The 13954-nt window shown below is 37.0% G+C and overlaps 1 long non-coding RNA gene across 1 annotated transcript; it reads left to right on the top strand.

Annotated features, from left to right (window-relative positions):
- Positions 1-12075: 12075 nt before the first annotated feature.
- On the top strand, positions 12076-13144 carry LOC128599909 (uncharacterized). The gene is made up of 3 exons (XR_008384485.1): positions 12076-12246; positions 12425-12542; positions 12761-13144. It is a non-coding gene; the product is annotated as an uncharacterized LOC128599909 (long non-coding RNA).
- The last annotated feature ends 810 nt before the right edge of the window (positions 13145-13954 follow it).

Genomic DNA, 13954 nt, shown 5'->3' with positions numbered 1-13954 from the left:
TTCTGTTTCTCGGCAGAAATTTTTATCCTGCAGCTCTTGCATCACTGTTGACAATTTAACAGCAACATGCCAGATTATATTCTGCCTAACTTGTAACTTTCTTTGGATGAAAACAATGTTAAATTAATTTTTAAAAAAAATAACGTTAATCACAAACCTAGCATTATGAAGTTCTATTTGGTGGTAACCAGCTAAACCTTATAATGAGATTTACAAAATGTAAATGGAATCTCATGATTGACTGTGGACATTTACAGTAATAGGAACCGACTGATCTTTTAGTGTAATGTAAAAATGATACATGAAATGATACATTGTCTTAAATTGTTTCCGCATATCGTGTAATTCTCACTCAACTCATCAATAAGCTTCTGTCAGTCTGAAAAATGTCTGAGTGAAGATACAATTCATTTTTGGATGAGATGCCTGTACTTGCAACATTACACATAATTACAATATAATAGAGGAATATACTGAAATGTTGTTCTTATTTATATATTCAAATGCTGTTCTTGTTCATATATAATATGAATTATTATTTGATGTGATTATTTATTTGATCTAATATACCTAATCAGAAGTTTTCATTTGTAATGAAATGTTTTATTTTTCCAAATCTGCTACTTTGGGGACTGAGACTTTATATTATTATAGTAGGTGCTGGTAAATTAATGACATTTATTAAAAGAAAGCAAATTTCAAGCAGTGGTTTTTTTTTTTTTTCGCTGAGAAGAATATCTGACGCCATCTTGTGAACACATGACGACATTACAGATATAAAATATGTACTAAATTTTTCTAGCGATGTCTGGATTTCCTTTCTTATTGTCTGAGGACAGGCTTAAGGGCAACTTCGGCGTTCTGGTTGTGTGTTGCATGTTATGAAAGTTCTGCATGTTATATTGCACATGAAGTGGCTTGTTGGTGACAATGTGTAAGTTCTGTGCATATTGATGAAATGGAATCTATGTTAGTAAGCAAAGAACCTGAACTTGGTCACTTGCATCAGTTCCGCTGATTCAACGTAGTAGATTAATCATGTGAGAGGCAGGATGTTATGACTCACGCAGAATTTTTTTTTTTTTTAAATAACACTGACCTTTCTGTTGCAGTCAGGAAGCACTTCCGCTCCCCGAAGAGGAGGAGCTTCTTCCAACAGGCCATTCAGGCTCTCAACCAGGACAACACATAGTACTAGATGCTTAGATTTCTTTGCACTTTACCCGCTATCTCAGCCTGATGTTGCACAGCATATATTGCGCAAACAACTGCAAATATCTGATCCTTATTCAAAATACAGTCATACTGTTTCTGTCATCTTTTATACAGGTAATAAAGGAAACATCTGATGTAACAAAGTAAATTCTGGTTTATTTAAATCCTATTTTTATGTCGTGGACAGTCAAAAACAGCATTTCACTGCACTATCATACTGTCTATGGTTGTGTATGTGAACCATCACATTTGAATTTGAATTTCACTGCATAGCTTAAAGAGAACACTTGGCAGTGTGAAAAGAAGTAATTGTATTCAATTTGGACAATTTTTTCCATATATGGAGAGTCTAACATACATCAACGAAAACTTCAACAAAACTGCATACAGAGAAACATTTTATATGGCTACAAGTAGGATATCGATTATACTGTGGTTATCTTACAGCCCCAAAATCACATTTTCAGACAGGACAAAATCAAATGACATATGCCTGTCACATATTGAGTTGGCGGCGGTGGATGCAAGTGCAGATTTATTCAAGTAATGTGTGAAACAAACAACAAATCATTGAAAACAAGAATCAAGAACATAAACTAGAAATACTAGGCAAAACACGCAGAGAAAGAACAAGGCTATGGCATAAATGACAAAACACGAGCACAACAACAACAACAACATAACGATAAGCCAGTAAACAGTAAACACAGATGAGAGCATGATAGGACAAGTAATGGGATCATGTGACGTGCAGTGATGTGCATATTTTACCTTAGAAGTTCATATTTACACCCCATCCAGAGTGTCATATGCCTTGTGCCCCGAGTCCCCTGGGATAGGCTCCAGGCTCCCCGCGACCCTGTGTAGGATAAGTGGTACAGAAGATGGACGGACGGACGGATGTCTGGAAGTTCATATTTATATGTTGACAGTATAAATTATGGTAGTATGAAGGATATTTATAAGCATGACATGGACATTATGTAAGGTGATTTCCTTACTGTTAATATTTTTTTACATTATTGGTAACAAACTACCCAGCCTTACAGGATATCTTCCATACACAATGTCTGAGGAAGGCTCCCAAAATCAACACAGTCTGCAATCACTCAGCACACAGACTGTTTACCAGAGCACCCTCTACAGTTTCTACCTGCAGGCTATCAGGATCCTGAATAAACTATAATCCAGTCATTACTCCTGCTTCCATTTTCATACCTCCACTCATGGCTCCACTAATTCCCATACATCTGTCAACTCACTGACAGCCCAAAGACACTCATGGACAATCTCTTCACATGTTTCTGTCACTTTGGGGCATGTTGCAATATTTCTAAGGGCACTATTAACACTTTACTACCACTATGGACTAAGTCCTTAAAAGGATAATATTTATTACACACTACACATACTACTACATCTAATTTAATTGTATTTTTTTTTTGTACTGATGCATCATCTGCTTTATATACTGTATGTCCATAGATATCATATAACAGCTATAATCATGGACTCCCATAATACACCTCAGCCTACAAACATGGCTGCCAAGGACTACAACTCCCAACCAAGCACACAGGCACATTCACATACAGCTCCAGAATGCTAATCACACACACCGGTTGCCAATTACACACCCACACACCACCCTATATATGAGACTGTTCAGCCACAAAGACTTTGCCAAGTGAACACTCAGTAGCTTTTGTCTTTCTTTATAACGAGATGTATGAATCATAGGTTTATGATTGATTCTCTGGGTCTTGATTCTGTTTCGCTCTCGACTCTGATGTACTGTCACTCCTGATCTAGTCTGTTTTGTCTGATTGCCTGACCCTTGCTTGACTACTGTGTATGATTTTGCTCGATGATTGGTTCGTTGTTATTTCATTAAAGCTGCCTTACCAGCATTTGCTTCTGTCTGATCCCCCATTAAAGGACTGCTCAGACACTACAACTGCACACAGCTACTTTTTATTTTACTACCTTTTGCACACTTGCGCTTGTTATATACGTACATATATTTGTATATATCCCCCCCTCTTTCCTCTCTTCTCCCCCTTTATCTTCTGATGTGTATAGTTTTTGTATTGCACTGCTGTAGAGTACCTGAGCCTCTCAACAAGCACTTTGTGGACATGACGAATAAACTTGAAACTACGGAAACTTATACCACTTTATACCACAACATTATGGCGTCTTGAAAATCATCTTGTCTATTTTTTGACACAACTACAACTTCTATAAATCTCCTTAATCAAAGTTTACTCCATGTATTCATGGAATAAATTACATACCAAAATACTGGCACTTTATTAGAAATATAATGGTACAATTTTTTCAAGACACAATGATACATCGAACCTTTTGGGCAAGATATGTTTAATAATTTGACATGGTATTTTTCGTTTTTTTTTTTTTTTTTAAAGTTTTGTGAAAAAGGCTGAAAAACTGTCAGTTGTTAAGGTTTAGTCTACACCTCAGAATTACTGCATGATAAGATTGTACACAATAGAATACATTTTTAGATTTTCTAAGAATTATGTATCAGAATGGGTAGAAGTAGAATTATTAGAATGGCATGCCCTGTACCTGGAAACGTCTTCTGTCATCAGCCCTGCGTGCATTTCCTGTCTGCACTGCGAATGACCACATATCACTGTCATCTTGCAGCCCCTACACAACTACAACCGCAACCAACAACAGGAAACCAGTACTTACACAGACACAAAGTTGCTCTGCATCAGAATGCTTAAAAATGTACACAGATTAACCATAATTGCAATGCAATGCAAGATGCAATATTTTATATATATATATATATATATATATTCAATTTCGTTTTCAATATATATTCAATATTATATATATATTTCAATTCAATTCCGTTTTATTCGTCTAGAACTTTTAACAATGGACATGGTCACAAAGCAGCTTTACAGAAATATATCAATTCCGGATATACATTTTAAATGTGTAAATTTATCCATAATGAGCAAGCCAGAGGTGACAGTGGCAAGGAAAAACTCCCAAATGTGGAAAAAAAAAACCTTGAGAGGAAATCGATTCAAAAGCGAACCCGTCCTCATCTGGGTGACACCAGATAGAGTGCAATTATAAATAATTCCCTTTTTATAACTGTGCTATACAGTCAAAAATGGCAAACTATTTATGCCTTAGTTGTTCGTGTTCAGGCTGAAAGTTTTCGGAAGGTGATTACATATGTATAGTAATTACGATATACGATAAATTTGAGCTTGTGGCCTTGATGATGTTTAGTATGATGACCCTTTATACATCTGAGTACCGCTGGGTACTTTCCACTTTGAAACACACCTTGTGAACAGCAGATATAGTTTCAGAGAAATTGGCAAGTGCAAACACACACACACACACACACACACACACACACACACAGGTGGGCTGGTAAAACAAATGGGGTTGCCTGTGGTAGGAAGCTTTGACGCATTTGAGCATTTTTCCTGTCCTGAGCATGTATAAATTAATACTTGGTGGCCGTAACAAGTTTCACTGATCAGTCTAGTACACGTGAAGAAATGAGAACCGCACTGTTGTGTCTGTTTGCTGTGCTGCTCACAGCCACCACTTGCAAATGTGAGAAGATTTACAATGTGTAATTTTCGTTCTGTCCTTTTTTTTCTTTCGTCCTTTCTTCTACTGTGCTGAAACTAAGTGATCCCGTGTTCTTGTCCAAACAGCAAGTAAAAATCCATGTGTCTAAATCAATACATCAAATGTAACTCTTCCTGCCTCGAGAATAAAAAAAATACTATATGCAGAATTCAGGCCTCTGCCACATTACAGGGGTTGTGTAAGTATGCTTACTGCTATGTTTAATAATTAGCACATTATGTAGAGTGAATCATTTTTTTTTATTATTTACAGTTTCTTTTTATTATTTGCGACTAATGACTTGTTTAATGTCTTTAATGTAGTTACTAATAGGCCTCACTAATAGTTAATAGCATCTGTGGGTCCAGACTTATAAACCTCACTCATAACTGCATATCTTTCCAATCAGTTTCAATGTAGTTACTGAATAACTTATAGTATTTACTAATTATTACGCTTTCAGATTAATAAGTACAAATGAGTCATGAGTTCAAAGGGTCAATCTTTACCTTCACATAAAAGAATCTCCTGTTTATATACTATTACTTCCGTGCATTTAAAGATTCAAGGCTGTGAAAGGACATACGGTCTGCGCAGACCCAAAGAAGCCATGGGTTAGGAAAGCCATGAACTTAGTGAATGCCAAAAGGAGGAATGATTCCACACCAGCAAGTCTACTTGTCTGCATGCCTACTGCTTCTGATTGCACAGTGATTACAACAGGTGCTTAATACAACACAAGCTAAACTGTTCAACAGAATCAGAAGATCTGTTATCTGTTATGTGTGATCATTGCCCAGAATGTATTGAGTGTTTAATGACTGTGGTAGCTTAGGCTGAGAGAAGTAGAGTACACTTCTGTATTCAGCAGTTGTATGTATGTAGAAAATGAATATCTTGAGCATTTTACACACAATTAAAATGTGCAGTTGTGGAGAATTCATGCTTTGCGCTGTTGAATGTTCCCCTGTGTGTGTGTGTGTGTGTGTGTGTGTGTGTGTGCGTAGATTTGGGGGAGAGAAGGGTGGCATGTGAGAGAACTATTTCACACATGGAAGGTTTAGCATAGGTGGAGGTTCTGCACTGAGTAGTACACTGGGGAGTTCCCCAGCATACACACAATACTCTCATCCTTCTAATCAAGCTCGGTCTCACCTAATGCATGTGCATAACAAAAAACAAACAATCAGATGTATGTGGTAGCAGCTTACATAAATGTGGAGTAGTTTAAAGGTTATAGGCTTTACATAAGGGTAACAGTGGCCTTTTGTTTTGAATTTGACTTTAGCTCAAAACCTTTTTGTTACAAGGCACTTGTATAGTATGCATCTGTGACAGTAGCTCAACAAAGTTTCATTTGGAGTGTGCGAATTGAGGATAAGCCAACTGGCACTACGTTAGACAAGATTGTGAAATCAAGTCGGCAGGGTAATACGTTCCTTATTTGAGGGTTACATATCAGGGCAGTACCCACACCCTTAGGAAGGTGCTCGAATGGATGAAGAATTTAAAATCGGGACTATAACATAACCTGCTGAACAATGGCTACAGAAATTGGAACCTAACAAATCACATCATATGATTTGATTGCAATTTATCAAATTATATAATCAAATTGTAATGTCTTGAGTAATGAAGGAGCCACATAAATAATTAAATAATAAAATAAGCAATAAGAGAGAGCGTGTAGATCTCCTACTCGCTTGAGAGATGTCAGGGCCAGCTGAAGAGCTACCTTTAGAGTCAGAAGCTTCTCAGAGGCTGACTCTAAGGGCTCAAATGGGGCCCCTGACAGACCTTCCAGGACCACAGAAAGGTCCCAGGAAGGTATGCATGGCCTGCAGATGGGCCTCAGCCGCCTGACACCTTGCATAAACCTCGAAGTTAGAGGATGTTCCCCACAGAGGCTCCATCAACTGGGTCGAGCTGGCATTCCTCACACAACACGACAAAAAGCCGCCACTTGAGCACATACAATTTCCTTGTGGATAGTGCTCTAGCGTTCAACATGGTCTCTACAACCTCAGTTGTGAGACCACTGTCTATGAGCTGGTGCCCCTCAGGGGCCAGACCCACAGTTTCCATAGTTCCGGCCAAGGATGATAAATCAGCCCTCCGGCTTGAGACAGTAGATACCTGCGGATGGGAATCTCCGAAGGAGTGTCATCTAGCAGAGATATTATCTCTGAGAACCATATTCGAGCTGGCCAATAAGGTGCTACTAGCAGCAGACCTAGACTGTCTTGGCGAACTCTCGCTAGAACTTGTCAGAGCAGAGCAATCAGGGGAAAAGTGTACAGATGTAACCTTGGCCACATGTGCACCATGGCGTCCAGCCCTAATCGTGTGGGAGGAGTGAGGGCGAACCACAGCGGGCAGTTTGTTGTCTCCTTGGAGGCGAACACATCCACTCCTACAAACCGGGGATACTTCAAATTCTCAGAGTACTTAGGCGTCGCCACGTGACACTGATTACTCTCAGAGGTTTCATCCTTGGACGAAACCCCCAACTTCTCAACCACCACTGAAACGGTCTCCTGTGCAATAGGCCCAATGGTATGACGTTGGCTGCTGCCGCCTTAAGCTCCAATAGTCTCCCATAGAGACTGGAGTGGATGCCAAGATCCAGCTTTATCTTATTCAATGTTGATAGGATTGACCCTACACATGCTGGTGATTGAAACGCCCTCATCATAGTAGAATACTTATGACCCCTAGAAAAATTGTCCACTGCACTGGAGAAAGCATACTTTTCTGAGGTTCAACCTGAGTCCCAAGCTCTTCATGTGGGTGAAAACAAGATCTCGATGTTGAATTACCAGTTCCCTGGATCGTGCTAGAGTTAATCAGTCATCCAGGTAGTTTAGTACATGGATGCGCTGGAGTCACAATGGAGCCAGAATAACCTCGATGCACTTTGTGAAGGTGCGAGCGGATAAAGCTAGACCTAAGGGAAGAACCCGATCTTGGTATGCGTCGCCTCCAACGTAAACCCCAGGAACTTCCTGTGCCTGGGTGAAATTTCTATGTGGAAATATGCACCTTTTAGATCTATCATCACAAACCAGTCCTCGAACTGAATCTGTGGAACGATAAGTTTGGCGTCAGCATTTTGAATCTGTATGTCCGAAGAGTAGAGTTCAGATGACGCAGATCTAAAATTGGCTGCATACTCCTCTATTTTTTGTGGACCGGGAAATCATGGCTGTAAAAAGTTGTTAATTCTATGCAAGAAGGACACAATGTGTGCTGCATAAACAGAGAATAAATAAAAGAGAGAAATGAAAGTTGCTGTGAACTTTAGTGGAGACAAGGGCATGGATAAATTAAACATGTCAATTTGCACAAATTCAGTTGTGTACTAAGGTCAGAGGAAGGTGAGCGGAAGGAATTTCTCAATGTTTGGGTGAGAAAATGTGGGTTGCTGTGTGAGTAGTTACTGTATAAAGTGAGTAGGTGGCCAGAGCGGTTATTTTCCATAGTCATATTTGAAAACCACAGCTTCACAGAAGAAGGATTGAGTGAGGCAATGGTTTCAGTGGTCAGTCCTCTTTGAAGAACTGCAGTTGTATAGTGCAACATTTGATTGCTTAGGTTTGTAAATTTTTAGCAGCAGCTGATTTCCTGGCACAGACTAAATTTGGAATAAATCTAAATTAGTCTACTCAGCAAAAATACTTTCTCTGGAGCTCCTCCTAAATGGGTATCGTTTTTTTTCTTTGTGGCTTTAATGTCCTTGATCTAGTTTAATAATAAGGACTAGCATATGTAATTCAATTAAAATGAACAAAAAGATTCAACAGCAACAGGAAATATTCCCTGAGACAGCATGAGGAAGAAACATTGAGAGGAATCATACTCAACAGGGAACCCATCATCTGTGTCACACTGGATAATGCAAATATGAATCATTACTCTTTCACAACTCTAAGATATAAAGTTACTGAGTATGTTGAAAGGAATTTCACTGTGTACATCCGGGTCTTTAAAAAAAATATATTAGAGTTTTTAGCTCTAATCTATAGAATTCAGTTCAAGTTATCCACTGAAGAATGGAGGAGACTTGGGCATAAACTGTTTTCGATCTTTAGGCTATCCGACTGAAACTATCGACGGTAATCTCACAGCAATCTTCAGGCTATCCATGTGGGACCATTCTAAGCAACAGACCACTCCTTCTATGGAGGGCAGAAGGAGTAATAGCATATATCATATAATTATACCACTTTTATATGGTTAAATATAGAGATGTGGGCAATATTGTTTTTTAATCCTACTCCACCGGAATCAGTTTTCACCTGTTGCTAAATGCATGCAATATTTTCTAATTCACATAATATTTCAAAAACATAAACAGATAAGTAATTTAAACCTCAACCACCCTGACCATGATAAAGCTATTGCTGAAGATGAATTAATTAATGGATGAATGGATGAATGAATGACTTTTCATTTACCTTTTTCATATCGACCTGACTGCCCTATAGTCATTAGTAAAAGCTCCCCGCTCCCATAAACTTTTTGAAGCCTGGGGGCTTCCAATACTGTTGCACTCAAGATTCTCATTAAGTGTTCCATATTTAATTGTATTTAAGTGTAATGGTTTTAAAATAGCATAACATGATACACAGAATTATTATTTTGCACTTTGTTGCATTGATTTTTTTTTCTTCTTTCATTTTCTTCTTTAACAGTGTAGCCTATTGTTGGAACGGTCAATTGGAGTCTGTCTATGGCTGTTGATTGTTGAAGTGGTATATTCTTTGCTTTTTATCAACATTTGACTGCACTAATAAAACAGCCTAAAAAGCAATGTCTTGAATCATACTTTGGCTTTAACTTTGCCATAGTTGATACAGGACATCACAATGTTTTAGGCTATGACTAGTTGACTACTTTGATTAATTAGTAAAAAAATAATAGTCAGTCATGCAACCCCTACTACACAAATGTTCCTTAATGAGTTTATATAAAGCCATTCATTGTGTGAATGTCTTCGACAGAGTCATGAGAATTCTTATACCTCACACAGCTGACATTACATATCGATCTACTATTCAGTCGGGCTTAGAGTTCCAACACGATAACCACATTAATAGGACTACTAGATAAGGAAGACTGCATGAATAAGGTAAGCTTAATGCTAATTTGCACTGCCCTGACATTGCTTGGCCTAGCAGGAGTCTGAATCTTCTGTCTGGCAATCCTCTTTGTCATATTTTTACAACACAATGACTCACTTAATTAAACTTGCACTACCATCTGATGTACACAGGTGGCAGGGTGGTGCAGTGGTTAGTGTTGCTATTTCAAAGCTCCAGGGTTCCTGGTTTGATCCTGAGCTTGATTTGAGTTTATTTCTATGCAGGCTTCCACATGTTCTCCCTGTGTCGGCATACTTCCGATTGCTCCCACTTCCTAAAATCAAAGTGAATTGTTTTAAATTGGTTACTCTAAAATTCCTCAATAAACTTATTGCATCGGAATAGCGCTCGTGATCATTTCCACACCTGTAACACCAGCTTTGCCCTCAAAACTATTCCAATGATCAATAAAACCCACATTGTTTTCAGAGCACCACTTACACATCTGGATAACTTTACTTGCCATATGTTTTGGGGTCCCAGAGCATGCATATATATATATTAAAGAGCAATGACAGTTTTTTTCTTCTTCACATTTTCACCACTTACAGTAAATTAAAACCCACAAGCAGCACAACATAAAGACATCAACAGCAACTTATTGAATTTCAAGGTTTTTGAACTCATATGACCAATTTGTGTTCTTTTAACCCTGGTAATTTTGCCGTTAGATATGAACTGAACTCATAACCCTATCTTTTGCTACAGAAAGGTGCATGCATTTCAGAAAAGCCAGAACATTCATACAGTTGTGCTCATAAATTTACATACCCCTTGCAGAATCTGCAAAATGTTAATAATGAAAAAAAAAAATAAGAGAGATAATAAAAATAGAATTTTGAATTCACATAACAGATGTTTACATATAGTCCAAAAGACACAATGATAACTGAATTTCCACAAATGAACCAGTTCAAAAGTTTACATACGCTTAATTCTTAATACTGTGTGTTGTTACCTGGATGATCAATGACTGTTTTTATGTTTTGTGATAGTTGTTCATGAGTCCTTCTTGAACATCAGTGAATGTTTGCACCTTTTGTAATACAGTAGTTGTATATGAGTCCCTCAATTGTCCTAAGCATGAAAGGATGGATCTCAACATTATATAACCACTGTTGGATAGGGGTCAAATATGCAAAAATAAATAAATAAATAAATAAATAAATAAATAAATAAATGCTGGAAAACCAAAGAATGTGCAGGACCTGGAGTCACTTGTTTGTCCTGTTCTTGTTTGTCAGTGTTCTTCAGAAAAATCCTCCAGGTCCAGCACATCAGAAAATTTTCATTGATAACAGTTGTATGATAATTACTTTTTGAACATAAGATTGAATGTGATTGGATCATACAATTGGGTACGTGGCTGAAAACAGCCACGTACCCAATTATAAAAGAGGCCGCAGACTTATGCAACCAGGTTATTGTGACTTCTTTATTTTTCATATTTTTCCACTTAATTTTTATACGTTGTAATTTCAGATGGTGAAATTACAGGGGATTTTTACATCACAAAAACCTGCAATTTTAACAGGCATGTGTAGACTTTTAAATCGATTATTGAATAGAACTAGAAACAGCACTGAGTTGATAAAGCCTGGATAAGTGTGAGCTTTAAAGACGGATCTGTTCTGAATATAAGGGCTAAATTAAATATAATAGTTCTGTAGTAATTCCTGTAGTTTTTCCTCAGATGTACAATTTTCTACATATTAGATTATTCTAGAATGGTTCTGGACCTTTTCAGTAGTCATATTCTACAGGTCTCAGTACTATGTGTATTATGATTGGTCAGTAAATATTTGCCCCCATACTAATAGCTACTGTGATAAACTGTGATGAATTACTATTATGATTAATTACAATAGTTACAATACTATTGTGATTAATTACGGCCCACATACTAATAGCTGCTGTGATTAACTGCAAATATAAATGAAAGTTTTATTGTGACACCCAGCAGCGCTGTGTGTGGTGTTTTCCATTAACAGTACATGTTTCAGATCTACTGTTTCCGTTTCTTTCTCTCTTCTGCTCTTACGCAATACACATATACACGCCCCTGTGCTTTCTCCGACCGAATTGTGGGTTGGGGGCCGAGTGTGAAGGGGGAAATGGAAATGAAAGTGCACTATAAGGTGTGAAATGTGTAGTGTTAACCATAATTTCTCCAGTTAGCACTGCTCGTGTGTAACAATGAACTTTTTCTATGCACTCCTCTTCTGTATGGTGTCCTGCCTCTGTGGAAGTGAAGGTGAGTCAGGACTGCGGTATGAATCTCACTTGAATAGCCACTCTTTTTTTAGCCACTCTTTTTATAGCCACTGTGTCATTCGAAGAGTCACACACAAAAGACTGAGTATGAGAGTCATTTAATTTGCTGTAAAAGCTTCTGTTTCTAAAGTAATATTTCAAATGTCTGTTTTCTGTAGCAGCGATCTGGTCCAGATCTTGTTGCTTGAAAAAATATACAGCAAAATATCCACCTGTGAAAAATATTGTGGATTGTAAAGTCCAGAATGCAGGGGTTTGCCCCTTTGATGCAATCATGTGAGTATTTAAGCGCATTTAATTAGATTTCCTTTTCACCATTTACCATTTACTCAATTTCCACTTGTAACTGCCTGTACTAGAAACAAACTGTCAGTCAAGAACTTGTCATAAATGAGTTTTATACACAAGGCCTGCACACATGACTGTTTTTGCTGTATTTAAGGAGTCATACAGATTGGCCATTTGTTTATATTTTTTATTATTTAATTCTTCAGTATCAGGACGCGCAAAGGCCGGAAACTCTGTTATGATCCAAAGGAGGAATGGGTTGTTAAAAATGTGATGAACGGAACCAACGCTTGTGATGTGAACATAACAAAGAAGAACTCCAGAAAGGGCAAAAAGGCAGGCAGGGGAAGGAAAAGGGGAAAGAAAGTTTAAACTAGATTATTGTTAAAATATAATTAACTGTAATGCAAAATGTTTTGATGAGTGCTGGCACTCAGTTATTTAAATACATATATTGTACGTAATAGGTTGTTCGGCTTCAATAAAACCTCACAATAAAAAAACAAGGAACAAAATTAGTTATAAATATACTTTTTGTAATCTTTTATTAGTCTGTAAATCTGTGAAATGCTATGTTTTTTTAAAAAATTGTCTATATTACAAACAGAACATACTCAGTATGTGCAATATATATATATATATATATATATATATATATATATATATATATATATATATATATATAATGTAATGAAGCCAGTTGAATTTACCTATGTCTAATAAATGCTCTTAGATCCTTAATGAAAGTTGTCTTTTTCCTTGATTAAATACATCTTCATATTGAGCACACGCTGGGCTTGGTCTACGCTGTAGGGGATTTCTACCATTTGCATTATTTACAGTTTGCATTTATCAATTTTTTTTTTTTAGGATTACATTTGAGATATATTAAAATATATGTATTTGTCTTGATACAGAACAGCCTCAGCAAGAAAAAAAAACCCAAAAAAACAACAACATTGGTAACACTTTCTATGAAGCCCATGCTTATAGTGAATTATAACCCCATTTATAAGCATGTATTACTGTGCTATAAACACATTTATAATGACACATAAAGACCTATACTTATATAGGTATATACATTATAATAACAGTTATAGCTACATTTATATCATTGTTATCATTACTTATAAGGGATACGCTTGCTTTTTCAGTGCCCATGCTCATAATGCATTATACACCAATTTATAAGTATTAATCAGTCAGTCTTATACATTCATGTATTCATAAAAAGGCGGCCTGCAGTATTATAATGTTGTTATATTATAGTTATAATGACTTATTGGTAATGCAGATTTATTTCTAGGTCCAATAAGTGAATTATTTTATATTGTTGTTGATAGTCATGTTGTGCTGCCTTATAAATACTTATTGTGTTATAATACAATTGCTAACCT

This window comes from Ictalurus furcatus, chromosome 23 (genome assembly GCF_023375685.1).
Source record: "Ictalurus furcatus strain D&B chromosome 23, Billie_1.0, whole genome shotgun sequence".
Lineage (NCBI taxonomy): Eukaryota > Metazoa > Chordata > Actinopteri > Siluriformes > Ictaluridae > Ictalurus > Ictalurus furcatus.
Note: the sequence above shows the minus strand (reverse complement) of the source record. Positions and strands in the feature narration are given on the sequence as shown.